This window comes from Lycorma delicatula, chromosome 10, assembly GCF_047948215.1.
Source record: "Lycorma delicatula isolate Av1 chromosome 10, ASM4794821v1, whole genome shotgun sequence".
Lineage (NCBI taxonomy): Eukaryota > Metazoa > Arthropoda > Insecta > Hemiptera > Fulgoridae > Lycorma > Lycorma delicatula.
Window position 1 is genome coordinate 47,655,163 of NC_134464.1, and position 27,786 is coordinate 47,682,948.

The following is a 27,786-nucleotide window of genomic DNA, read 5'->3' on the forward strand; positions in this document are numbered from 1 at the left end:
ACATCTAAACGAAAATCAATATGACGATCCTGTAACATAATTTTCAGAATATCGAGGTATAATATAAGTTATGGGTCTTATTTCGTAAGTAGTCACATTCTTTAATTTTCACTTTGTGAATGACTAACATATTTAAATATGATTTATGGGTTAAGTGGTAATATACAATATTAGATTACTAATGTTTGACTTATCAAGTTGGTCTAGTGGTGAACGCGTCTTCCTAAATCAGCTGATTTTAAAGTCAAGAGTTCCAGCGTTCAACTCTTAGTAAAGGCAGTTTTACTTTTATACGGATTTGAATACTAGATCGTGAATACCGGTGTTCTTTGGTGGTTGGGTTTCAATTAACCACACATCTCAGGAATGGTCGAACTGAGACTGTACAAGACTATACACTCATAAATACTGAAAAGCTGTCTTTTCTCTTGTTCTTTGATGGAGAAGCTCTGATACGTTCCTTTTGTATACTAACATTTCTCTTTCCACTTGCAAGCATGACAATACGAACCCACTTCTGTCCTGCCGCCAGTACGTCTGCGAACGGGGAACAGAATCTGTGCATTACTGCTAAAGTCATTTCTATCCTTACGTAACCATGATAATCCTACAATGACATCAGTCTGATAAAACGATGAATTTAACTACAACTCGCGTTAAAAATTTGTTTCAGAGGACCGAGATACTCTCATACTTTTAGCAGACTTTGAATAATAAGAGAGATCACTTCTCTTTCTTGAAGGTTTTTTGACAATCTAACCAAAATAAACAATCAAAACCTTTAAAATAAACTAATTACAATAATAATAATAATAATTTTCTCTGAACTTAGAGAATTTTTATTTTACCATGGTAACAGAAATATAATTAAATAAAATGATTAATTTTTTCTTTAACTTCCAATAGGGCTATCGTGATATTTCTAATTGGAGATAATGGCCAAGCCTCTAAGGTATAAATCTTGCAAAATTTTATTAAAATCTGTCCATATTTTTTGTGTGATGCGCGCGCACATAGACGACCCTAGTTGTCATTTAATATTATATGTTTGGATTATTAAAATGAAAAAATAATAAATAAAATAAATTAAAAAATAAGCACTTTCATGTCTAAGGTTAAACGTGTTGTGTGCAAATATTGTCAAAAATATTAATTTGTAAGTAATAATCGTAGTATGCTATTTTTTTTTTTATTCTTATAATCAGAGAAAATTGTATTTTACTATTTACAAAATGTAAATCTGATTCTGACTTAGCAGAACTCTGGTATTTTTTTGTCATTCAAATTTTTTTCTTCTCTGAATTTAAATCGGAAAATGACTGGGAGTCAAACATTTAGAACCATTTTATAACAATGTGGTTTATTTGAACAGCTAATAAATCATATTTAGTAGTAGCAATGTTTGCGTTTGAATATAAAAAACTTCTGAGATTTTTAAATAGCATAATGTATAAAAATAAATATCCCGAAAATTTAAAAGAATAAAATCATAAGTTATTGTAATATGAAAAACGACTTTATTTAAATTTATTCTTTTTTTTTAATGGACTATTTAAAATTTAAACCCCAGAATTAATACTTTGAATGAAAAAATCCTTACTATAGTAGTAGTACTCTGTAATACGTCAACAAAAGAAGAAAAACGGCTAAAGGTCACCTCCCTACAATTCATATTATAAAAAAGGAAATTATAAAAGCCCCTAGGCAGATATAGGGTGCAGGAAGTTTTATATCACGTGATACACCCTTTAGAATTTTTAAATGCCCGAGGGTTAATTCTTCCTTGTTTACATACGCTCATGTACTTAATATTTCATGTATACGAATGTTTCTGTTATTCTTTTATTTAGTTTTAAAGGTACAAAGGCATATCCACAGGGATACATAATACCAAATATTCGGGTTTTAATTATAATCAAAACATGAACATGTAAGTAATGATGAAAAATAAAAGTTAATGAGTAAATAACTGATTCAAATCCTTTTTTAATTAGCTAAAAAAAAAAAAAATATTGATAATTCTAAAAATATAAATTCCAAAAATAATATTTGTATCAAAAACAATTAACTTTATAAAAAGTTTTCCTTTTTATAATTACGTAAGTCTTATCTTTTTGATGTCTGTAAAATTAAACGTCTACACCAAAATTTAGCGAATCAGATTAAGTAAAACGACGTAAACAGAAAGATTTTGGATTTTTTTAGAGACATTAAACCGATTTCGTTTAATTAAAAAAAAGGATTTTGTTATTTTTTTCAGACAAGTATTTTTTATTATATCGTATTTTTGCCCTTTTTTTATCATATTCATCTCCTTCGTTTTGGCTATTATTTTTTTCCATTAATTCTTTTGTTGCATGTAGGATATTTCTTAGTGCCAATTGGATTAAGATTATAAAAAAAAAAGATATGACCAATGATATGACTGACAGGAATTATTTACTAAAATTAATGAAAACCATTTGAAATTTGTGAATACTTTCATCTCTAAAAGTGGTACAATTAAATTAATGGCAAAGGTAAAACGAAATACAAAATTATAATCAAAAAGAACTTTGCTGGTATTCCTGGCAACACAAAAAAACTTTTATCCTATTAAATAGCGTTCGTTACTAAGAGATTTTCAATGTAATTAAAAATTCTTTGTTTAAAATAATAATAAAAACTAAATAAATAAAATATATATATATATATATATATATATATATATATATATATATATATATATATATATATAAACCGTTTACAAAATATGTTATTTACATTATAAACCTACATAGATATCAGGATTGTTAAACAATCATCATCAGTTGACACTAAGAAACATTTGTATTAAAAAAATATAACAAAATAAAAACAAAGAAATAACAAACAACGCTAATTGGTAAATAAACGATACTTACAAGACACTAAAAATCAAATATTTTTTACCCGGGATTTAAGAATATGAATAAAAAAATCCCTTTCGGCATGACGGAAAGCAGAGGTAGATTTCACTGGGGCTAAGTAAGGGATAAAAATGATTTTCACCTTAAAGTTAAGAAAAACTTCAAATTTACTCAGTACGACAATGGTTGCATATACAAAAAATGTTTCACATGTTTAGTAAACGACAAGCCCCATCTTCTTACAATTTCAGCAATATTTTGGTCATATCAAAAACTGTTCCAGACAAAACTTTTAGGTATTATTTAGAGGACTAACGACCACTTTTAACCGATTCAATACTGTTCCTATAAAGAGAGGTATGATTTTTTGTCTTTGAAATACCCAAATTTTCCACCCGCTGGGCCAATGGTTGGTGATATCAAAATAAAACCTACCTAAGCAAAGTTTTTGCTTAGGTAGATTTTAGGCACTTATCCAAAGAATAGGAACTTTAAACGAATTCGATATTTTACTTATTAAGAAAGTTATAGCGATATTTTCTTTTTTCGAAAAAGCCCCCTCCCATTTCCACTCCCGTGGTCCGATTTTGGCCGTTAACGAACTCGACCGAGAATTTTGGACGAGTTATTTTTAAGGAACAATTTGAAAGTGAGTAGCTCAAAATTACGGCAGTTGTCGTGTCCACAAGAAATTGAAATATATATATATGCATATAGAAACTTTTGAGCTGACGGTGGTTTTGTGGCTGGGGGATGTAAAATGTAAAGATATGTCAAAATTTTGCGGAAGTTGAATCTTTGTACCCATTACAATAGGTAGCTTTCTTATGAAATCTACCTAAAATAAAAGTAAATAAATTTACAGAGAAAATTAAATAATATCCTGAAATTATATATATATATGTTGGCCTCCTTTTTGGTAGATCTCTCCAGACTAATCCACCCGATTGGTCGAGTGGTGAACTCGTCATCGCAGATCAGCTGATTTTGAAGTCGAGAGTTCTAAGGTTCAAATCCTAGTAAAGGAAGTTACTTTTATACGGATTTGAATACTATATCGTGTATACCGATGTTCTCTGTTGGTTGGGTTTCAATTAACCACACATCTCAGGAGTGATCGATTTTTTCCTGTCTAGCCTCTGGGAATCATCGTTAGATATTTCAGAGGATGAATGAGGATAATATGTATGAGTGTAAGTGAAGTATAGTCTTGTACATCTCAGCTGGACCATTTGAAATTTGTAGTTAATTGAAATCCAACCACCAAAGAACACCGGTATCCACGATCCTAGTATTCAAATCCGTATAAAAGTAACTGACTTTACTAGGATTTGAACGTTGGAACTCTCGAATTCGAAATCAGCTGATTTGCGAAGACGCGTTCACCACTAAATCAACCCGATGGTTAGGAATGGTCGACCTGAGACTGTACAAGACTACACTTCATTTACATTCATACATTTCATCCTCTGACGTAATACTTTACGGTGATTCCGGAGGCCAAACAGAAAAAGAAAGAAAGATACCCCCAGACTGAATGAACAGATTTGAATATTTGTTGATACGACATTTCGACAAATATGATTTAATTTTGATGCATATGTGATTTAATTTTGATCACAATTGATCAAGGGGGGTACAAGGTAAATATCTTAAAATTTCCGCATCTCAAACTTATACCAAAGGGTAGATCAATTTTTCCCATAACGTAATGCTTCTTAAATAGCTAAAAGATTTTCTGGCGCGTTTAATCTTATTAAAACATCCATAAAGAGGTTAGGGGTAAAAACCAATTTTTTTATTTTTATCATTTCTGGACTCAAAGTCACATTCTTGTACTAATTACATGATTCCAGTGGTCTATTTGGTGATGTATTTAGGCAATCTAATTCAGGAGTAGAGGATAATATGACTAATTTTGATATTTTTCATCAATTAACATTTTTTAATATCTTCAGAGTGGATTATCAGTTTATTAAAATAAAATTATACGTTGACGTCAGAATTACGATTATTGATAATATTTGAAATTTGGTTATAATAACTATGAGATACGTCACTCTGGTTCACGAATCTCAAAATTTTATTGAGTGCAATACTTGTTTACATAATTCTTTAATTAAATACTTTATTATTCCACTTTATTATCCACCTAAGTATAAGTTTATCAAGGTCAAAGCCTTCACTAACTAGAATTTTCTTTTGAAGGCGGAAAAGTAAAGCAACCCTTTTCCTGCTTTTTATGTATGCTTTTTTCATAGCGGTTCTAATGATGATTGTTAACAACTGAACAACAATTTTAATTATATATTCTGATATAATTCCATAATAAGAAAATTATAATTCTGATATTTTATCAATAATTTCATGCTTGTATCAAAACTTTAAGCCAATTATTGAAACCACGCTTTCACAACTACTGCAAGCGATAGTAGAACACTAATTAAGTTCGCTAACTAATATCCGTCCACAACTTTGTACGATACTGACATTTACGGGAAGTTTCATATTAAAGGAAGGTTACAAAGCGTTTCAATGAAGGGTATAACATTCAGACTAAGGACTAAATGGGATCGGTCAAACACAGCAATCACACCATAATTGCTAACAAAACTTGTCACCAGGTATTTACTAACTTTTATCTTTAAACAACAAATTAATATTGTAATACAAAACAAAGCAGAACTAACTTTCTGAAAGAGGGAACTTTTAATGAAAATCAAATAAGGATTTTTTTAAATTTTATTTATATTAAAATACGTATATTATTTTCAACCAAAAAAAGGTGGGATAAAATATGTTCTTTTTAAAATCACTTTTAAATAAATTTAATAAAAGAATTTTATTATATATACATATATTAATCATTAGTTAATGAGTGGTTAATAATTTTCTATTCCATCTTAATATTTTAACCGAAGATCAAACTGTAAAACCCAACATCCATATTACCTCATTATCTATTCTTCTACAATTTCTTAACTCCACATTTTTTATTTCCTTGTAGGAAGTAAAGGAAATATTTTGATCGCCCAAAATTTCGGTTTTCAGATTTAAACGCAAATATCCGTTTTGACCATCCCTGAATCCATTTTGACTAGTTTCGGCGTAACTTTTTTACGTACGTATGTATGTAAGTGCGTATTAGCCGTAGGATGTTTAAATTTTGGATTTAGAACTGTAATGATGTAACATCATTGTGCACCTCCCCTTTTGATTGCAATCAACTGGATCAAAAATGTCTAAAAAAGCCCGAAATCCAAAAAATTTGGATTATGGAACTTTTCTTAACTGCAGTAATAAGCCCTCATTGAGAGCTTTTCATCGATATATTATACGTGGTACTTATGTTTCATTTGTTCCAGAGTTATATCCAAATAAAAGTTTAATAAAATAATTGGATCTTACAAGGGGCCCATCGGTTCAAATCAGACTTCATCTCCTTTTTTTTTTAATTTAAATATATTGATTTATTAATAATTATTAACCTGTGATTGTAAAAAGAAATTTATAATAAATAATAATTCAATAATAACAATAAAAAATATATATCAGAAGATATTAATGAAATAAAACTTTATGCACTTTTCTTTTTTTTTAAATGTGTATATTTAATTTATAGGCGTACAAGGAAGTCGTGTGGTGTCTACATCAGATTTTTTTACAACCATATAAACTACGAATAAATTTATTACAGTTCTGGGACCTATTTATTTTCAATTTTTCAGGTCAGATTTCATCAAAAAATCACTAAATTTACCCCTTTATTTGGGACACAATAATTACAGTCCGGATTAATTTTACCTAATGTGCAGAAATTAGGTGGCGAAATTTTTTACCAGCAGATTCTAGCTAGGGAAACGTTTTCTATGTTCCTATGTTTATATGAACGTAATTATTTATTTTCACTAGTAGAACACGTGAAAATTTGTAACATTTTTTGTAAATTATTCTACATACAGAGCGAGTCAAAAGTATGGAAATCCCTCAACTTTAAAACCGTTTCAGATAGAATACTGTAACCTTCAGGATAAGGCATCAATCAACTATTTTATCTTTTGATGAGAAATAGAATTTCAACTCCTTCTTTTGGCGTGGCTCAGAGATAATAAATCAAACATTTTAAATGAATAACACCTTTAAGTGATAGATCATTTTAAAGGTTTCTTTTTTTAAATAAAAAATTATTGTATGAGAAAAATTTTCTAGGATGTCTGTACTCAAAATGGCGGCGGAATAACATCCTTTTACAACCGAGACACATTGTCAAAAAACAGACATCACGAACATTTATTAAAATTAAATGAAAATAAATAAGCAAACATTATGCTTAATAAAAAATTTATTTTATAAATTTATTCAATAATATCCATTTAGAGGCCACATACTAAGGCATCCTGGAATAGTCGCTTTAATATTGGAAGGACAGGTAGAAGGAAAAAATTGTGTAGGCAGGCCACGTTTGGAATATGTAAAACAAATTGTTAGGGATGTAGGATGTAGAGGGTATACTGAAATGAAACGACTAGCACTAGATAGGGAATCTTGGAGAGCTGCATCAAACCAGTCAAATGACTGAAGACAAAAAAAAATCCATTTAATCAAAATTTTATAAATTTATTTATTTGCGATAACAACTCCTTAAATTGTCAAAGTATTTTTTTGTTAAATCCAAAATTTATCCCACCGCCATTTTGAATACAGACATCTTACAAACGTTTAATTTATACCGTTTTTCTTGTCTTAAAGAGACCTTTAAAATGATATATCACATACAATTTAAAATATTTGTTACAAACTTTGGGCCACAAGTTTGGGCCAAAAGGTAAAGTAATTAACTGATATCTTATCCTGAAAGTTACAGTATTCTATTTGGAACGATTTTCAAGTTGTTGAGGGGTTTCCATACTTATGACTCACTTTATTATATATACTTTATATATAATTATATATATATTATTTTACTATATTAACATATTACAATACACACAACATTATAATACTATATTAACAAGGTTATTTGCGGTAAATTCTTAAGAATACATTATTTTTTGTTGTTTCATACAATTCATCACATTTTTTTTAATATGTAAATCATCTCCTACTTTCTCGCAAAGTAACCCACTTTTTTTCAAAAAAAAAAAAAAAAAAAAAAAAAACGTATTGCATACTTATTATTATAAAGAGGTTTTATTATGTAAATGTGAACTTGTTTCAATTAACCTACAGCTGTTATATTATCACACACACACACACACACACGCCCGCGCGCGCACACACACACAAACGTAACAATGAAATAGTTTTAATACTAACAAAACTTTTGCTGAATTATTGGCTTCATAATTTTAATTAGAATAAATTTTATGAAATTAAAATAAAACCTTTTTTAATTTTTTTTTTTTTCACATAAAATGATAAGTAAAAGAATAAAATTAATAAATTAAATCAATAATTTTTTTTTTTTTAATTTTACGTAAAATATTAACCATAAATGTTATGGCATAGTTAGCTAATTTTAATTTTAGGCTACAATTTTTGCGATTAAAATTTATTTTTTTCTTTAATCGGTATATAAAAAAAATAATGAATAAAATTAATAAGATATATTTTTGAGGTAAAATGATGTATATATATATATATATATATATATATATATATATATAAATCAAAATAAGGTCTTTCCTTAATAAACATAATACTAATGCATATCCTGATTAAAATAATATATTTATATCTAATAATTTATAAAATAACATCTTCCGCAATAAAAACTGATATTTTTTTTTATATATATAAAATTTTAATATAAATAAAAGGTTTTGACCCTGTTTCCGGGATACGCAGATCATATAACAATTTATTGTGTGCTGTTAAATTACCATAAAAAAAAATCTACAAAGCTAATAATGAAAAAGCAAATACTATATGCAAAACAATAAATTATATCTTTAATTCTGATGATCCTAGAAGTTATTTATTTATTTTTAGTGACTGGGTTTCATTGATTATATATGATCCGTGAATTCAGACTTATGCTATAGATATATTTAATTTTAAAGGTTATTTACACACAATAGTTATATACATATGAATTTTTTTCTTATTTTTTTATGTTACAAATTATATATTTCTTATATGCGTTGTAACTTAATAATATTTAAACACGCAATAACTTTATTAAATTAACTTTATTAAAGCGTATAACAATATTAAACAAATCTCGTACAAAATGTGATTCTGAGTAAAATAGTATGAATAAAACCCACATAAACTAAACGAAAACGTAAAAACTTTGAATTTTTTAATAATTTTAATTTTTTATCCCATATTTCTCAAAAACTGCTATCCTTTCAATTCTTCAGGTCTAATTTCATATAACACCACTAAATTCACCCCTTAATTTGAGTCCCAAAAATTACAATCTGGCTTAGTTTTACCGAATTCTTTACCCAACCAACACTCGCTAACAAAGAGCTAACGATATGTAACTTCGGTTACTGCCAATTCTTGGAAAGTGCAGGCCAAAGAAGAATGAAGACCCACTACTCGTCTCAACATCGCGGACTGGAGTCGGAACAGAGCCCAGCAGAATGCGACCTGAAGGGCAGCCATAGCAGAAGCGGATGAAGAGCTTCTACACAACCTCTCCTTTTAAAACTTACAAGTAGAGTAAAACAAACCAGCAATTGCGACTCCTCCGGAGTAGGGGTCGCATTGCTCCCTCCTTATAGTCAGTGCCCCGTTGTGGCGTATTCCTGCTAGCCTATGAAGCGTTAGCACCGAAAGGACTTCAGTAGACGGTCTGAAGGGGAATTACGTCGGGAGGACAGGCTTCTAAGCCTAGCCTTCCGCGGTCGGCCCATGAAATGGGTTCGATAACGCTGGTTCAACAACGGATTGGAATGCAACTAAATCCGTCTTACATTAACTAAATAATAATAAACAAAACTTGAAAAATTAGACCCGCTATATAAAATAACCCTTTAAAAAAAAACAAGCCCGATTAGAATGATCCAGCAGCAAGGGACTCTGTCCAGGTTCTGAGATAAGTAGGGAGAAATAAACTCCCGTCAACTTTGCATTCCATTCCATTCCATTCCTAACAAAGCGTTTCCCAATATATGTTTATGATACTTTATTTACCAGTAGAATTCTTTATTTTTACCAGTAGAATATGTCCTAAAAGTTAGTTACATTCTTCGTAAATCACTTTATATAAACAGATAGTAATTAAATTAGTGTTACCTGGTGGCTTTCAACTGGTATATTTGAGAAAATCATATTTGGGGTAATAAACAAAAGGTTTATCACGAATGTGATATTCTAAATTTATTTAAATACACACACACGCACATATATATATATGACACTCCCGATAAAATAAGGATTCATTCCAACGCAGGGTCGTACATCTAAATCGGTTTAGCCGTTGAACTACTACGATGGAACAAACATACATCCTAAATACACTGCATTCCTTTTTGGGTAGTTGTTTAACGATGTAACAAGAAAGACATTACAAATTTTTGAAATATTTCACCATAGAGGAATTTTGAAAGAGGTTGAATGAGCAGCCTTATAGTGCCTGAAGCGACAACTGGTAGAAATACGTTGATAGATCATACATGCTAAGATATCCAGGAATAGTTTTAATTATTAAAAAAAGAACAGAAGTTAAAAATCATCCTAAATACAAAGTATAAAATATGAGAAAGCAATCAAAGAACGGGCAAAGATTTAAAAGAAATGCCTTAACTAGTTGAATAACTGCGAAATTTTTTTTCGTGTTTATTTATTTAATAATCACACAATTTCAAAACCATAGAAACGTACTGGCTAATATTAACAAATTATTCAAAAAATATTAACTCATAAAACATAAAGATGTGCAGATGTACATTGATTTTTACAACTGATTTTTCTGGAAATATATGTATCTGATTTAACTGTAATAATTACAAACATAATTTAAAATTAATTGTGTGAATAATTAAAGAAAGAAGGATTCTGCTGGTAATTTTTTAATTTTACTGTATTGTTTCTTATTAATTTTTTCATTCTTGTTTTTATATTTTATTTTGCAATATCATTAAAATTTATGCATATAATATAATGCTAATTAGAATTTAAATGGTTTTTGATTAAAAGATTAAACAAAAATTGTTTTATGAAAGAGAAATCAACATCTACGGTCATTAGCCCGGTGGAAATTGGTAGCGTATGAAAAAGATGCCATGCCTGATCGGAATTCGAACCCGGGTTCTCCGTACGAAATGCTGACACGCTATGTACTCATTCACGAATATAGGCAAACAAAATTTTATTTCTGTCAAAGAATCATTAAATCCAAAACTCAATAATTAAAATTTATATAATTTTTTCCAATTAGAAATTATTTTATTGGTTTTTATATTTTGAGAAAATCGGTAAACTCTTTATTCTTAATTTTTTTTAATGATAAGTAAGAAGTAAAACACGATAATCTTTTGAGATTTAATTCGAGAATAAATATTTTTGAGTACTAAACTGAACCTTCAAAAATAAAAACGTTAGACGTATTTAATGTATTTTATGAAACACAAAAATAGTTTAACTACAATATTTTTTCTTCTACGGAGATCATAAATTTTAACTTCGTGCCAAATTAAAAATTCTTGGTTGAGCGATCGGCTTGTAATTTTGATTGAAAAATGTCGACACGAGATTGCTACTATAACTTCAAACGAAACGATAAAAGAAAACAGTGTACAATCTTCAGAGTTTACTTACACATTCAACAGTCCAACATATGTTACTCATACAAAGTCTAGACAAGTTTGGTGAGACGGATAAACTACATATTGAATCAAATAAAATAACAATATATTAAACTTAGTTTTTCTATAAGTTCAAATAAAACGTTTAAAAAATAGTACAGTTTTAAGTATGGGACGTGTTTTCTAAAAATCAAATGAAAATGAAAGTTGAAACAAATACCAAGTAGTTTAATTTAGTTATTTCATTAAATAACTAAATTAAACTACTTGGTATTTGTTTGAACTATCATAGTTTGAACATAGGCTCATTAGCCTATGTTTGAAATGTACCATTAAATAATAACATACAAAGAGTATTTTGTTACTTTTTTCTCGTGATGATTTCCATAATTTACTAGGAGAGAAAACTCAACAATTATTAATTCCTCTTTATTTCATCTATTCTGGCTGGCACCCTGTAATAACTATCCATTGATGAAAATGATAAATGATTTTTCACTGGCCGGGATTCGAACCCAGAGCCTCCGGATGAAATCCAAATCCGCTTCCATTACGCCACAGGATCATTGTTAACATAGATTCAAAAACAGATGTGATAATTAAAGTCGTCAAGTTTAATATCGGTTCAACCTTAACGAACTTTATAATGCTAAACTCATACATTTTTTTTTAGTTGTTAAAAGTTTTTCTTTTCTTTTTAACTAATGAATTAATTAAAGAAATATATTAATCTTAAAACCAAGATTAATATATTTCTTTAATATATTAAACGATTTTAAAAAAAAAGAAGGTATTTTTAAGATCAATAATCAACCTTAATTTAATTATGTATTAAGAACACTATAATACATCTTTATAGTCTCTACACATAAAAAGGTTTTTTTCTTTTTTAGAAAGAGATATCATTTAAAGCCAATTAAAATTTTAAGGTCAAATCAAGAACCTTGTTATTCTCATTTTCAAGTATTTTTGTTACTTCAGCATTTTACGAAGTACTAATTCCACTTTCTTTGTTGAAGTCATATATTACTTTATTTGTTGTATAAATATTATTAAAATAGATTATTTTTAGTCTAAATATAGATGTTTGTTAAACACATTTCGGATTAAATTGAACCATCAGGTAGTTTATAAGAATGTAACATTATTATAAAATTATGTTTCCTGTTTATAACAACATACAAGTCTTTTTAATTCTTATAATTTCATTAAAAAAGAACCGGATAATAACTAATGAAACACTTCATCAAAACCAACTGATTATATTTTTTAGTGGTTAACTGAATATCGAAAGCTTGATACTTGTTCGTGGTAATATTAATATAAAATATTTTTTTCCTATAAAAAATTCCAAAACTGATAAAAATTTAAAATCGGATTTTCCGAATAAAATATGAAACGCTATTATACCGTTACGAAAATCGATATTAATTGTTTTAAGTTCTTTGATTTGCAAAGGTAAAATTAAAGAAAAGATTGCAAAAATCAAGTTTTTCATTTAATACAGACCTAAACTTTTTAGGTAGATTTTATAACAAAGCTACGTATTGTAATGGGTATCATGAATAGACTTCCGGGAAATTTCGACATATCTTCGCGTTTCACATTCCTCAGACCCCAAAACCACCGTTAGCTCAAAAGTTTATACATATATTTCACTTTCATGTGAAACTTTTTTCCACATGCAACCATTGTCGTATTGAGTAAATTTGAAGTTTTTCTTAACTTCAAGGTGGAAATCTTTATTTCCTACTTAGCACCGGTGAAATCAACCTCCGCCTTCCAGCGTGCCAAAAGGGATTTTTTAAATACTTTTATCAACGGAATATTAGCTGCAGAAAATCAGTTTTGAATGAAATATTTTTCTGCATAGATATCATTTTAGTTATTGAACTATATAAGAGTAAATTCGCAGCATGTTAAGCGGTTCTAAAGAATTTTTCAGCTGATTATTACAATATATTCACATCAATTTCTAATAATATAGGGAATTTAAAAAAGAATTTATGTTGACTCATGTAAGCGATTTCATTTTTACACCCTACAATATTTTGTCAATAGCTTTATTACGACAGTATTGGGAATTATAACTGTACATAGAAGGAAAAATTCAGCCAAATAACTGAAAGATTTCTGATAAAATTTCGTAATACAAAAATCAAAAGAAGATTTTAGCATTAGTCAACCGTAAAACCAGAACTGACAAGAGGATTTCATCAATAAACTACATCGCCTCAATTTTTCTTTGATAGAATATTTAACTTGTAATTATATATATATAACCACGACAAGAACCTTAGAAAAAAGTCTATTAATAATACATTTTTCATATGATTAATAATACGAACGACAATGAAATTCTTATTACGACCCCAAATGGAATGTAGAATGCATTAAATTCCGCATTAATAGGCTAACTACTTTCGTATTGGTAATTTAAATTAGATAACATAACAATCCTTTAATTTATTGATCAATTCATTTTTAAATATAGAACGCCACTCTTCAACAACACAAATCGACATTCATATAACAAAGTAGTAACAAAGAAAATAATTAAATAGTATAGCGTTTAATATTATTGAACTGGAAATTTATTAAATATACGTCTTTAATTATAATTTTACGTATCATTTACAATAAGATAATACATTATTGTTTCCTATACGAATACGTCAGTTGATAAGAATTAACATAATGTTTTTATATAGACTTAGTCATCAACGGAAGTTATAACTATCTTACAGTAAAAAAATTCTGTTAGTTGTAAATATTCGTCGTTGATAAAAAATATAAAAAAATTGTTTAAAATAAGGGTAAAAATCGTAAGTAATAATTTTCATATTAAATGTACGTAATGGAGAACAAAGTGAGTTCGACCAAAAATGAAAACAAAATAAAATTTTATTTTGGACAGAAACATTATTGATTTTAATAATTATTTTCTTTTTTTACAACGCTTTATTGTCAACAATAATTTCACCAATTCTATAATCTAGTATGAATAACAAAGATTAAATGTCGCGTAACGTACTCAGTCAAGCAGAAACCGATTACCCGTTAGGAGACAGGAGGATCATCACGACGAAATTCCATAACTTCCATGCCAGTGTTGACTTTCATAATTTAGAATGAATAACATGATCAATGAAAATTACGCAACTTCAAGATTCTTTTGCTAGTTAATCAGCTGTTCATTGAACGGGATATTAAAAATAACTTAAAATCCATAAAAAACTGAGAAGAATCCATTCGTGATTTGATAAAAGACCATGAGTATCAAATGTAATTTGGTAATAAATATTACACATTGAATGGGCTAAATAGAACACGTAATCTTTTTAACCGATTCTTAAAAACAATATCACTCAAATTCACCAGTTTTTTAATCAGTACATCTGGATTTATTAACAAGAAAGAAGTTTACATAATACCTTTACAACTTCAGACCAAAAGTAAGTAAAAATTAATATTTTTTTCTTTTTTAGAGTTTAAAACTTATTTACAATTGGTTACATTTGTATTAACTTTATGTAAATTGGATCACACTCGCAATCACATAAGGAGTTCTCAGCAAAACTCCTCAAAGATTACACACTAGTATTACAAAGAACTTTGTGGCAAGTAATAAATATACTAAGTAATTATGAACATTTAACACCTAACAGTAGATCAAGAGAAAGAAACATAAAAGAAGTCATAAATAGCAAGAAAAACTATCAAAAATGAGAAGAAAAAGAAAAGAATAATTTGAAAATAAAAATCGAGGAGATAATGCACAGCACTCACAGATGAATTTACACTTCATACTTAGTAGCTGTAGAGTCAGTAAGGTCCAGATCGTGTAACCGTTTAATCTTCTAACGTCATCCCCGTCGAAAGCTAAGTGATTCACGTGGTTGTTAAGTAACAATTCGTACATTGAACTGAAATGTATTTCCTTTCGGATGTATCGTAAACCTAAATATTCGTGTATTTCACCGATTTTTGCAAACCAAGCTGCCTTTGTTATACGCCATGCTGATTTATTTTTAACCGCTGTAAGAGTTAGACATTGAACTTCCTTGCAGTACCCCAAAGTTGGATCTTACAGGTCCAGATCGGTTTTAGAATTGTTGAGTATATCAGCTGCTTATTAGATAAAGATAATATCTGCCCAACAACCAGAACATTTCCATGAAATTTATCTCAAATTGTCTTTTCTTCTCTCTTTTATCAACTTTCCACTTTAGTCGATGGTCGAGGTATAAACCTAGTTATCTTACATGCTATATTTGGGCTGGTATCAATAACTAGAACAGTTGTTTCATCCGCAAATGAAGCGACAGTAACTTCATCTGCAGTTGAAAGGTCTGCAATAAATATGGAGAAAAGTACGGGTCATAAGAGGGAGCACTGCGGAACCCCCTACTTGAATTCGGTGAACGTGGTCAACACCTGGTTATATATAACCTGCGAAAAACGTCTTTCTAAGTAGCCATGTACAATAAGGTAATAAGGTTAAGGAAGGTTCATTCTTCAATTTGTAAATATGCTAGGGTGCCCGACCTTGTCAAAGGCTTGTTGAATGTTTAAGAAATCTGCCGAACGGTATTTTTTTTCTCTTCAAGACTTCTGCTTATCACGTTTACCAGCCTTTGTTTGCTCAATAGTGAGATGCCCACAACGGAAACCGAACTGATGGTCAGGAATTACTCGACCGTGCTCATAAATAAAAATATTTATATAATGATACTTGGCTGATACACAGCCAAAAGGAATAATCGAAAATAATTACTATGGAATTATATTTTTTCGATAAAATGAAGTTTTTGAATGGTCAAAATACATACAAATTTTTTATTAAACAGTTTCAATACTTGTTATAAATTAATATTTTTACGATAAAAAGTTATTTATCAATTTATTAAAGCCACAAGGAAAAATACGAGTGAATTTTTAAAAAGGAAAATATTATTTTCTTTACTAATCTTTATTTTTAAGCGATTATTATTATCATGGCCAACAATAAAAAATTTGTAATAGGTCTAGTTATGGTATTTATTATCAAATTAAGTGATAAGAAACGGTACCTGGAAATTATATAAGAAAACCCAAAATACTGTAAAATAACACATATTCTATATATCTTTACAAAAAGAAACCACTAAATAACAACAAAAAAAAAAATAGAATGACAGTTTTATTTTTTAATGATAATTTCTATAGCATGTCATTATTTCCTTCCTGTAAAAAAAGTTCGTTGAGTCTACTTTAAAAAGATATTATAATTACAAATAAAATAAATAATTTTTTTTAAACAATTCTATTAATTTAAAGTCTTTTTAACAGTATTACTATATTTTCAAAGTAGAACTACAAGTATCTGATGGTGAATTATTTATTTTTAAATGAGAAGTAGAGTTTGTGAATTTTTAGTTAAGGAAATAAAATTATAAAGGACAATAATTAAAAGAAAAATAATAAAAATTAAGGAAAATAATAAAAGTTGATTTGCAGAACAACGGACAGATTTCATATAAAAAACGAAATCTGTAAGTATCAAATAATGATTTAAGAATTACAACAAAAATTTCTGAATTGGAGCTTAGAATTTAATGGTAGAGATTATGAACAGTAAGAAAAATAATAGTAAGTGAATATATGCATTTGAAATGTAACGGTAAAGAAAAATGTTAAAAGTTAGTGGGTTTTTAAAATTTGAAACGAAAAAGGTCATAAGATGTTTATAATAAGAAGTAAATTTATGTTAAAATATTTAAAGAGATGAATTAGGTTGATGGTCCATGAATATAGATATCGACTTTTAATTAATTTAATAACGGAGAAATCTTAGTATATGGTGACGGACAAGAGCATAAATTTTGTTGTCAGTCTTCACGTGAATAAAAGATCATTATAAAAATTTGATGAATTTAAATATCTAGGAACGAATCCAACGAGGCGTATTAAAATTTCTAAGGAAATTCGATACATTCGGGAAACACGTTTTTATTCCGTCATTAAGCTATAAATTAGGACATATATAAAACAATAATTTTACCGGTGTCTTGTATGTGAGAGTAGTCATTAAGGTTACTGGATGAAAGGAAGTTTATATTGTTAGTATATCTGAATTATATATTGAAGTTTATATCTGAAATATGCTAGTAATTCAATGAACAGTAAATCGCGCTCATAAAAAAGTCTTGCTGTTGCAAGAAAATCGACTTTTCGTTAATCTAATTTAATTTTAATGTTTTTTTTTGTTTAATATTGGTAAGAGTAGAAACCGCATATAAAACAAATGTGTGAGTTCCCAAACGTTTTAGCCTCCAGAACCACCGTCAGGATTACTTCAGAGTATGAATGAGGATGATATGTACGAGTGTAAATGAAGTGTAGTCTTGTACAGTCTCAGTTCGATCATTCCTGAGATGTGTGGTTAATTGAAACCCAACCACCAAAGAACAGCGGTATCCACGATCTAGTATTCAAATCTGTATAAAAGTAACTGCCTTTACTAGGATTTGAACCTTAGAACTCCCGATTTTGAAAATCAGCTGATTTTCAAATACGTTTTCATCACTAGACCAACCCGGCAGGTTAAGTTCCCATACCTTTCTTCTTCATCTTCCTGTTTAGCCTCCGGGAATTACCGTTCAGGTATTACTTCAGAGGATGAAATGTATAAACGTAAATGAAGTGTAGTACAGTCTCAATTCGACCATTCCTGTGATGTATGGTTAATTGAAACCCAACCACCAAAGAACACCGGTTTCTAACTAGTATTCAAATCCGTATAAAAGTAACCGCCTTTACCAGGACTTGAACTCTGGATTCTCGACTTCCAAATGATTTCTCGACTCCCCGCAAATGATTTTCACATTAAATTGAGTGAAACTCAAGAACGACTCAACCAATCTTCATTACACGCTCAACTTCGTATACGTTACTACAGCGTAATTGTATTTTGTCTACAATTACTTATTTGTACCATATCAACATTTCAACGAAATTGATCCAGTAATTTTGGAGGTGTTCAAGTCACAAATTTTTTTATACATAAGCCTGAATGGTACTCCTCATACCTCAAAACTTAATCAAAATTAATTTTCACCCTCCCCCCATCCGAACCAATGCGATCGTAAATAAAACCGTACTTTTCTTCAAAACTTCGGTAAGATAATTGTAATATACAACGAAATTTAATTAAAAATTAAGTAAATAAAGGAAAATTGTAATCGAAACTGACTCTATTATCAGATATCGTTATCACCCTTTAGAAAGATACAGATCATAATTGTTTGTCAATGTAGTTTTTTTTGCTTCCAATAACATTCTCATGTTTTTCTTTTCATATAGTTTTTTTCAGTAAGGTATCCTACAGAAATATTATAAAAGAAATCTATCAAAACACCAACGTTAAGATTAACCATTAGTAAAGTGAGAAGGCTTGCGTTATACACGTGTAAGAGATCGGTCGTAGAGACAAACATTAACTTATTTATAGAATAAAAGGTAAATACCCGATATGATACAGAATAAAAATAGAGGGTGATGTCCGAAATAAGTCACGTTAGGAATGGAGAAGTAGACTAAATACTGGCGCCTTGAAGATAAAATCCTCTTCAACATCTCAACTTTCTAGCCTAGAAAAGACAGCAGCCCTCATTCTAACCCACCGGGTTGCTCTAGTGATTAACTCGTCATCTCAAATCAGGTGATTTCGAAGTCGACAGTTCTAAGCTTCAAATCCTAGTAAAGGCAGTTTCTTTTATACGGATTTGAAAACTAGATCGTGGGGTAGTTGGGTTTCAATTGAGCACACAAGAATGGCGATCTGAGACTGTACAATACTACATTTCATTGTATCATCCTCTGAAGTAATACATTACGATGATTCCGAAGGCTAAATAGGAAAAGAGAGTGAGTGAGTAGTCTAAGTTGTTTTCTAAAAAATTTAGAAAATTAGTCGTATTTGTATCACAACTAATTAAACAAATAGAGATGTGTCAAGTTACGTGAGTTAAAAATAGGACCTTGCTTCTTCACTTGGTCAACAAAAAATAGATAATTGAGAATATAGAAGGACGTGTTATTGAGTCTAAGAGAGTAGAAAAATAAAGGAACGGAAAATAAGACCAAATCTCTTAAATAATTGATTTTTTTAAAACTTGTCCAACTTTTTACCAATATCATGAAAAGAAATAAGTATATACTAACTGTACATTAAATAACGTTTTTTTAATAAAGAACCATTTACCGCAGGGTCAAGTGCCATCGAGGAGTAGTCATCGAGGGAGAAGTTTCTATTCTACCCCCTTCCAAAAAAAATTAATATTTAATATACACTTATGCATATGTGCTTAAGAATTATCTAAATACAAAAGTTATATCTTTAAGAAAAAAAAAGTTCATCGACCTTTAATTATTAGTTAATTGAATTAACTATTGGAACCCTTCTGTTAAAGATATCAAAAGTGATTAAACTATATAAAAAAAAAATGAGTTATAAAATACAAGAACAATGGAACAAGATTGTTTCCTTTTATAGACATTTACGTTTATACAATCTTATATACAGAAACATTATACTGTGTACTGCACCAATAAAACATCGTGACTTAACTAACGATATTGTTTTATAAAAAAAAAAAAGAATTGGCTTAAAAAAAGACTGGGAACATGTTCGTCTGGCAGGAAGGAAGCTCCGCACATTGTATTGTACAATAAGTAATATCTGCGATATGCCGCGCGGCCTTCCTTTACCACTCTCACGTTCGTCAACATATATATACACGCGCACCACACACACTATTGTAATACTGATTATTATTCAAAACATTCACTACTTGTCTATTATAATGGCATTATTCCTTCATCAACAGTGTTCTTTGTGCTAGTACGTGTGTATAATTGTGTGTGTGTGTGTGTGCGCGCGCGCTATATTTATAACATAAAATTTAAAGTAATAACTGATCAGTTTAAATGTATGTTAATCTCTAGCTAGCAGTAAGGGAGAAAAATATTCTCACAACCGCAAACACATAATTTTTCAATGAGTCCTGGCCCCCCAGCTACGGTTATTTCATCCCATCTTACAAATTTATATACATACATTTTTTTTATTTTACTTAAAAAATTAGTTTTATAAATAATAATTTTCACATCGCTTGAAATGTTCTGGAAAATTGGATAGAGAAAACGACCGAAAAGTTTACAAAAATCAAGGTTTATTTTAATTGGCTACGTGACTTATTTGTTGTTTAAGCAAGAATTGCTGTAAATAGAGGGTGCGATGCGCAAGATATTAGATTTAATTAAACTCCGACCATACAATCAGCCGTGTTTACTACACTTAAATAAAATTGACGTCATAATAATAAAAGAAAAACAACACAGAGAAGTAGACAGTTGTAAAAGAAAACTGTCAGCACAATTCTAAGGTTGATTAATAGATGGGCATTGTATATAAACTGCAAAAAACCGCTTTGAGCCAGGGAATCGGATCTGTGAGCCGCTCACCAGGTCTCATTTACAAACTACACCTAAAAGGTGTATATAATCACTTATTCTTCTTCTATTACTTCTTCTCACCGGAATTCGATATAAAACAAAAAATATAAATACTAATAATAGGAAAAAAATAAATGAAAGATTTATAACGCTTTAAGTACGAAATATAATGTTAAAAAGTATATATTGTATTTTTTATTTTATTTATTATCTACTTGCACTTTTCCGCGTATAGCACGTGACCTAATTATGGAATCGTGATCTATAACGTCTCAATTTATAGGCTAAGCGATTACTTTTTCCTCTATTATTTTTTTCTAAAGTGATTTCCGGCCGAGCTATTCGCGATTTTCGACGGTCACGCGGGCCACGTTTTTCAATTTTCCCCCTTTTCCACATTAGTGGTACGAATTTTTATGTTTATTCCCTCATATTTATGGATGAATAAAATTATTTATAGAAATATCCAGTCTTGTCACAAAGAAATGGAAGTAATTTCAGGTTATATTCTATTCAAACTGAATTTTTTATTTCTTACTGAATTTTGTACAGAATTCGTTTATTTATTTGCTTCTATAAACGCCAAGTATGTTGGTTTGTTTTTCTTTAATCTTCCTTCTACTATTAATCTGAGGCCTAAAATTGCTTCCCTTGTCCCTATACTTTTCCTGAAACCAAATTGGTCTTCTCCTAACACTTCTTCCACTCTCCTCTCAATTCTTCTGTATAGAATTCTAGTTAAGATTTTTGTTGCATGACTAGTTAAACTAATTATTCTGTATTCTTCACATTTATCTGCCCCTGCTTTCTTTGGTATCATGACTAAACACTTTTTTTGAATTCTGACGGAAATTCCCCTTTTTCATAAATATTACACACCAGTTTGTATAATCTATCAATCGCTTCCTCACCTGCACTGGGCAGTAATTCTACAGGTATTCCGTCTATTCCAGGAGCCTTTCTGCCATAATTGCTTATCTTAACATTTAAAAAAAAATTACATTTTCCCCTTCCCAAAAATTCATTTATTGCATATTTTTAACCGAATCTTTTTATGTCTTCCTAAACATATTAGCACTGCCTTCCAAAAAAATACTTCGGTTACAATATTGGTGGTAGAGGGAGCCAATCAAAGTTTAAAAATTGATTTTTAAAAAAGTTTTTTGATGTATTACTATTTTTCCACTATATAAGAATAAATAACCAATACCATGAAAGTTTAACAACTTTGTTCTCTGATTTTTTAGAATAATTCTGAGTTAATTGTACCCTAAATAGATGACTATCACGCTATGCATAAACGCGCACATATACACACAAACAAGAAAATACAGTAAACTATAACTGGAACCATGTTGAATGATAAGAATCTTATAGTCACAGTCTATAAATAAAGTACAGTTCTGTACATTTTATTTATTATTATTTTTATTATAACTGTACTATACTTAATATAAATATTTCAGAAAAAAATGTTATCTATTTCAGTGAATTAATTATTTTAATGTCTCATTTAATTAATATTTATCTAGTAATAAATCATTCAAAAAATATTATAATTAGTTTTTTTTTTAATTTTTAAATAATATTCATTATTTCTACTGTTATTTAAGCATGTGGTTAATAATTTAAAAAAAATGTTTCGGGTGATTTGAAAGTTCTACGGTAAATAATTTGACTACGCGTGTAAGTAATATTTATTAATCCGTGGAGCAGTTATCTTAGACGGACTTTGAATTATTTTAATGGATTTTTGTAGTAAAAACTTATTATCACGTCGATAATATAAAGAGTGTTTTACAAAAAAGTATATTTATTAGTTTTTAAGGATTTTCGATTAAAAAATCATTTGGAGTAAAGGGAAATTCGACAAAAATACATTCAAATAAAATTTTGATTCAAGGAAACATTTTATTTGAAAAAATGGGTATGAAAGTAACCTCATGTTTATTTCAATTACAAAATCGAATAAACTAACAAAAATTAAGGATATCTGATCTACAAAAGTAGTAACAGAAATTAGATTTTAGCCAACGTAGTTAGCCTTTTAATCATGAAATTGATATTACAAAAAATTCCTTTCGGCACGCCGGAAGGCTGAGGTAGATTTCACCGGTGCTAAATAGGAGATAAAAAATATATCCACCTTAAAGTTAAGAAAAACTTGAAATTTACTCAATACAACGATTTCACTTAAAAAAGTTTCACATTTTTAGTATACGACAAGCCCCATCTTCATACAATTCAGCAATTTTGGTCATCCCTTGCCAAAAGGGTTGTTCATATCACAAATTGTTACAGACAAAAGTTTTAGGTAATGTTTAAAGGACTAATGACCACTTTAAAGCGATTCAATACTGTACCTCTTAAGGGAAGTATGGTTTTTTTGTCTTCGACACCCCATTTTTTCCAACCCCTGAGCCAATGGTTGGGGATATAAAAAAATTTACTTCGATAGGTTTTAGGCCCTTATCCAAAGAATAGTAATAACTTTAAGCGAATTCGATATTTAATAAGAAAGTTATAGCAATATTTTGTTTTTTCAAAAAAGCCCTCCCATTTCCACCCCATTTTTCTCAATAACAAACCCATTTTTCCCAATAACGGTCCCATTTTTCCCAATAACGAACTCGATCGAGATTTTGGGTCGTTTTATTTTATGTATCAATTTGAAAGTGATTGGCGCAAAACTACGGCAGTTATCGTGTCCACAACAAAGTGAAATATATATGTATATATTTCAAAAACCGTCAGTTCAAATGTTTGTATATATATATATATATATATATATATATATACGGTGGGTGTATACGATGGGTATATATATATATATATATATATATATAGACGGTGGGTTAGGAGTCTGGGGAATGTGAAACGCAAAGATATGTCTTTCACTCAGGTTTTCACAAATCATGGTACCCATTACAATAGGTAGCTTTCTTAAGAAATCTACCTAAAAATGAAGAAAAATAGGAGAGAAAAAAGCTGATAAGACAGTTGTAGGATGTTCCCTCCGGGATAGACTTACAACTGTAGCTTTCTAACTAAAGCGCACGCAAATACCGTATTTAATTCGCGCGGGTGTGGCGGCACTATCGGCGACTGTCAGCGCTAACCAAACTTGTGTAATTTCACAATTTAGAACAAATGTTGCTTGTGTATTTAGAACAATCAGCAGACTAGTGTAGGCACGAGGCTTAACTCACCAGGTACCGAGTCAACCGGGTGACCCCAGCAAGACCGAATTACTTTTTTATACTTAAAATATTATTCATTTATCTAATTTTACCGCTCAACAGCATTTTGTTTTTTGCGATCTAGCAAACTTTTTTTGCAAATAGTGTTATTTTTTAATTGTTACGTGCCTAACAAAAATATAATATATTTCGAGATGCTGAGGGTGAACTTGCTTTACAGCCTCCTTGACCTTTTAAGTTGAAAAATTAATGGCATCAGTGTCTTTTATTACTTGGATATATATATATATATATATATATCAAGTAATCTGACGAAGTTTGGTCAAAATCAGTACAGTAGTTCTGGCGATATAAGGTGATTTAGAGCAAATCATTATATAAGCTACATTATATATCTCTTATTTGTTTTTATCATTAATATTGGACGTAAATTACAAAAATGTAATGAAAGAATTAATTTGTGAATAAAATTCCAATCATTCAAAATTTGGAAATAAAAAATCAGCTTTAAAAAAAAAAATAATAATAAAACTAATTTCCAAAAGCTTTTTTTTTTATTAATTATTAAATTAATTAACAAGTAATTAATTAACACCCACCGGGTGTTGGTAAAACTCATCTTCGTAAATCAGCTTATTTTGAATTCGAGGGTTTTTAGGTTCAAATCCTAGTACAGTAATTGCTTTATTCGGATTTGAATATTAGATCGTGGTTACTGGTGTTATTTGGTGGTTGGGAATTCAATTAACTACATACCTCAGGAATGTTCGGCCTGAGTTTGTTCAAGACTACACGTTTTTCGTTACATTTACAGTTACGGTCCATTCGCTAAGACTTTACTTTTTGATACGAATTTAAATAAAAAGATATTAAAAAAATAAAAGAAATTTAAAGATAAAATATTAATTTTTATTTTTAGTTTTCCTACTTTTTTATTTTACTTTTTTTTCTGTAGAACTTAGTTTTATAAAAAAAAAGAAAAAAAAAGGCATACCAGTATGGAAAAAACAATTCAAAAGAAAATAAGAGAAAGAACTTGTATTTTGATAAAAAAATTTTAAGAATATAGAAAACCGACAAAGATACGATGATAGAGAAATGACATGTAATCGAGTGTGAATCAATGCTTTCTGTAATGGAAAAATAAACATTTTCTTGAATTTTTGAATGAACATCATCAAATAATTTACCATTACGTGTTACCAATGATGAGAAAAACGCTTTCAAACTAAGTAAACCATATAATTTTTGTTAAAAAATCTTACAATTATAGTAAATAATCTGTTGAAAATGTATCTGTTGAAGAGACATCTAGAGAATTTTTTTTCGTAAAACAGATATGAAACCTACAAAATCTAGGCATACTAAAATAAAAAATATATAATAATTCCGCTTACCAACCAATGTAATTAAATATTATGTTCTAGTGCTTTCGGAAATTACTTTTCAATCTTCAGGAACATCTGATAAACTTGTATATAAGTATTTAATTCACATATTAATCTGATGAAGATTAAAATAAAAATATAAGTCACTTAAAATATTAAGTGAATACTTAATAACTTCCGAAAGCGCTTGAACATAATAATTAATTACATTAGTCGGTAAGTGGAATTATATTTATATATTTTTATGTTATGTATACCAATGGGCCATGCTAAATAAAATATTCTACACTATAATAAATAGATTTAGTAATTACAGTATCAAAATTACAAAGGATTAAATTCAAAATGAAATATTTCTCCTTTGTTCATTAAAAATTTGCTTTAATATAGAATTTGTAATTTATTAATTTTAACATAGAAACAATACAGAAAAATCAAATCGATGATTACTCCAGTTACTAAGAAAACAAAGTTACGTACATTTTAATCTGAATAAACAAATTATTTATCAAATCAAAGTTCAATAACTTATTTCATTTGTGTGCGGGCATGCGTGCGTGTGAATAATGGTATGAATACGCGTAACTGTGCATGTAATAAATAGTTTTATTGTTATCATTTTAAAAAATAGCAACGTGATAAAAATTTATATTAGATTTAGTTTATTTATTACGTTAATTTATTTTCCGTTATACGTTTGTTTGGTTCATTCTATGTACGGTTTCATTATTTAGGGTAATCTTTTAATTTTAAATATTTTAATATTTTAAATATTTTATAATATTTTAAAATAAAATATATATATATTTATATATATATATATATATATATATATATATATATATATATATATATATATTTTATTTTCTTATTTTTATCGTACATTAAATTCTTTTAAAGTTTCATCAACAATCAAATTAATTAACCTTGGTTGGTTATAAGACACACTATACAATCTTTAAAATAGACTATCCACTTCCGACAACATTAAGTATTCAACCCTATAATCTTACAAAAGAAATGGATTGTGAAGTGGTTTCCAATTATATTAAAGACGGGTTAACAGCTAATGTGAGTTAACAAACTGATCTACAACTTTACAAATTTACTCTCCAGAATAAATACGTTATACAAAATGTCTCATGAAGAAACAAAAAGAATTAAAACTTCAGGACCTACTCTACTCCGTAGCAGTGAACATAAATAAAAATTCCTATAAACATAGATTAGGGAAACTCTTTGTTTCCTAATTGTTATAGCATGCCAAAAACGGCTCCCTGTTTCTTCTCTAAGGGTAAAATTAAGTATACTAAAATTCATTGAACTTAAATTTTGATGTAATTTTTTGTAATTTTTGAGAAGATTATTTTTGTAAAACACAAAAATGTAACTTTTTCCACAATTAAATTTTAGCCCAACTAGTTAACAGCTGATATTTTAAGTCAAAGGTTCAAATTCTAGTAAACGTTAGTCGCTTTTTTACGGATTTGAATACTAGCCAGTGAATACCGGTGTATTTTGATGGGTTCAATTAACCATACATTTTAGGAATGTTCAGCCTGATTTTTACAAAAATCCATCTCATTTACATACATCTCATTGGGTAGGAAAAAAAATTGTTTTCAAAAATCCTATTTCATTTCCCGATAATTTAACAAAACATTGTTATAAGTTAAATTTTTGTTTGATTTTTTGTTTTTACAATTTCGAAAGTTTACTCTGGATTTTATTTGTTTTCCTGCCATTTTAATGACACAATAATGTCATTAAAATGGCAACCCAATGTGTCAAATTGGGTTTTTTCCAATTTTTTCCCAAAGGAAGTATTGTGGTCGCGAAATTTTCGGTTTTCAGATTTCAACGGAAATATCAATTTTGGCCATCTCTGAATCCATTTTGACTAGTTTCGGCGGGACATAAAAACGATTGTCGGTAGGATAAATCATAAGTGGTACTTATTTTCGTTGGTTACTATTTGGATCTTAAAAGTCACATCTGTTCGAAAGACTTCAATAAATAATAAGTCAATAATAAGAATAAAAAAAAAATGTGT

General features: G+C 28.9%; 1 protein-coding gene across 3 annotated transcripts in view; it reads left to right on the forward strand.

Moving 5' to 3' along the window:
• moody (G-protein coupled receptor moody) overlaps positions 1-27,786 on the forward strand; it is a 170,181-nt gene that overhangs the window by 40,214 nt on the left and 102,181 nt on the right. The window lies entirely within an intron of this gene.